Source organism: Chrysochloris asiatica, unplaced genomic scaffold, assembly GCF_000296735.1.
Source record: "Chrysochloris asiatica unplaced genomic scaffold, ChrAsi1.0 scaffold00148, whole genome shotgun sequence".
NCBI classification, from domain to species: Eukaryota; Metazoa; Chordata; class Mammalia; order Afrosoricida; family Chrysochloridae; genus Chrysochloris; species Chrysochloris asiatica.
The window spans coordinates 4,610,934-4,614,219 of NW_006408666.1; positions in this window are offsets into that span (position 1 = coordinate 4,610,934).

Consider the following 3,286-nt stretch of genomic DNA (forward strand, 5'->3'; position numbering starts at 1 on the left):
AACACTGAGTTAGAAATGACTCAATGGTACTTAGTAACAACAACAACAACCAAATGGTGTGGTGTTATAGTATAAGCACTGGATTGATAACCACAGGGTCATTGGTTCAAACCCATCAGCCACTTCTTAGAAACCATAAAGACGGTTGCTATAGTCAGAACCAAATCAATGGCATGTAACAACAACAACAACAACAACCAAGCCACTGTCAGTCACTGAGTCAATTCCGACTCATAGCAACTCTGTAAGACAGAGGAGGATTTCCAAGATTGTAAATTTTACTCATCTTTTTTCCTTGGGGCAACTGGTGGGGCTTAACCACAGGCCTTGCAGTTGGCAGCTCAATCTTTAACCCATGAAGCCATTGTTGTTGTTGTTGTTAAGTGCCGTCGAGTCGGTGCCGACCCATAGCGACCCTGTACATGAAGCCATTAGGGGTCCTTTATTAGGGCCTCTTGTTTTGTTGTTTATTGCTGCTAAGACCCTTGAGTCAGTTCTGACTCTTAAAACCTCTGTATAGGGGTTCTGAGGAGTGACTAGTGAGCTTGAATTACCAACCCTGCAGTCCAAACCGACCTTGCAGTTCAGGGCTTATCCGACAGTGCTACAACAGGACTGCCTACCACATGCCACATCCACCAACAGCTTATCATAAGATGATGGTTTGTGTGTTGCAGTGGTGCTAGAACCAATGCCATTGGTATTTCAGATACCAGCAGGGTCATCCATGGTGAACAATTTTCAGTGGAGCTTCAAGACTAAGACAAACTGAAAAGGACTGACAATATACTTCCCAAAATGTTCCAATAAAAACCCAATGGTCACAATAGAATGTTGTCCGATAGAAGGAAATCTTTGTCCCGTCAGTAACTGACCACTAAGTAACTGAAACTGCACGTGAAGAAGAAGAAGACAAACTCCAGAATGAGTCTATGGAATACAATAAACACCAGCAGTGACAATATCAAACAGCAACTGTCAGGATGGACTTTTAACAATTTCCAATTCTGAAGAAACAAAAATGCAATGCACAAATAAAGAGGAAATGATGACCCATACATGGTAGGGAAATAAGGGAGGCGGCAGTCAATCACATAGCCCTGTGTAAACCCAGCTTCTGGACTCTCTACACAAAGACTTTAAAATCCGCTACTCTAAATGTGTACAAAGAACTAAATCATGCTTCAAGAGTTAAAGGAAAGTATGAGAATAATGTTTCAATCAATTATTCTTGTTGTTGTTAGGTGCCACTGACTCAGCTCCAATTCATAGTAACCTGAAGCATAACCAATCCAAACACCGCCTGGTCTTGTGCCATCCTCACAATGGTTGTTACCCTTTGGCCACAGGGTTACTGCCAATGTGCCAGTCCATCTCATTGTGCAGTCCGGCCACAGGGTTACTGCCAATGTGCCAGTCCATCTCATTGTGCAGTCCCTCCACTCTCTCAAGCACGATGTCCTTCTCCAGAGACTGGTCATTCCTGATAGCATGTCTGAAGTAAGAGGCACAAAGTCTGGTCATCCTGACTTCAAAGGAGCATTCTGGATGTACTTCTTCCAACACAGGATTGTTTGTTCTATGAGAAGTCCATGGTACTTTTAATATTCTCTTCCAACACCATAACTCAAATGCATCAAATCTTCTATGGTCTTCTTTATTCCTCATCCAACTTTCACAATCGCATGAAGCAATTGAAAAGACCATGGTTTGGGGCAGCCACTCCTTAGGCCTCAAACAGTTATCTTTGCTCTTCAACACTTTAAACAGTTCTTGTGCAGCATATTTGCCTAATGCAATAATACATCTTTTGATTTCTTAACTGCTGCTTCCATGAGTGCTGATTGTGGATCCAAGCAAAATGAAGTCTTGTACAACTTCAATCTTTTCTCCATTTATCATGATATTATTTAGTGGTCCAGTGGTGAGGAGTTTCATTTTCTTTACACTGAGGTGTAGCCCATACTGAAGGGCGTGGTCTTTGATCTTCATCAGTAAGTATTTTAAGTCCTCTTCACTCCTAGCAAGCAAGGCTGTATCATGCAAATATTTCTAGTTATTAATGGGTTTTTCTCCAATCCTTATGCTATATTCTTCTTCCTATAATCCTGCTTCTCTGTTTACTTGCTCAGCATACAGACTGAATAAATATGGTGAAAGAATGAGACTCTAGTGAACACTTTTTAAGCCATACTGATCTTAAACCACCCAATATGCCCTTGTTATGTTGAACAACTATGCACAGATTCCTCATGAATACAATTAAGTGTTCCTGAATACCCATTCTTCACAATGTTATCCATAGTTAGTCATGATTCACACAGTTGAAGGCCTTTGCATAGTCAATAAAGCACAAGTAAACATCTTTCCAGTACCTTCTGCTGTTAGCCAAAATCTATCTGATGTCAGCAATGATATCCCTCATTCCATGTCCTCTTCTGAATCCAGCTAGAATTTCTAGCAGTTTCCTGATGATGTACTGTTGCAGCCATCTTTTAATTATCTTCAGCAAAATTTAACTTGCATGTGATATTAATAATATTGTTTGATTATTTCCTCATTCTATTGAGTCACCTCTCTTTGGAGTGGGCACAGATACAAATCTCTTCAAATCAATTCACTCTCTTCCAAATTTGGTAGCTGTCTTCTCAATTTCTGGGCATAGATGAGTGTGCATCGCCAGTGCTTCATCAGTCAACTCTTAGAGCCTTGTTTTGCTCCAATGCCTTCAGCTCAGTTTAGATATTTTTCCTTAGTATCATCAGTTCTTGGTTATATGCTGCCTCTTGAAAAGGATGAACATTGACCATTTCTTTTTGGTACAGTGACTCTACATACCTTCCATATTCTTTTGATGCTTTCTGTATCATTCAGTATTTTACCCATTTGTGTCACTGTTCAGTGCCATCATGTCTGTTCCAACTCATAACAACTCTGTAAGGATCTCCAAAGAATTATGGATGAGTTTGAACACCCAACCTCATGGTTCAAACTAACCTTGAAGTCTATTGCTTTATCTCACAGCACCACACCAGGACTCCTATTTTGCCCATAGAATCCTTCAATATTGTAAGTTGAGGCTTGATTTTTTTTCTTTTCCTTCAGTTCTTTCAGCTTGAAAAATGCTGATTTTGTTCTTCCTTTTTGTTTTTTAAATCTAGGTCTTTGCAAAGTGCAATACGAGATGACAAAGTCAAGTATTGTAATTCTTGACTTGAAATTTTCTGTTCAGCTCTTTTACTTCCTCATTTCTTCCATTTGCTTTAGATCTTCTATGCTTGGAAGA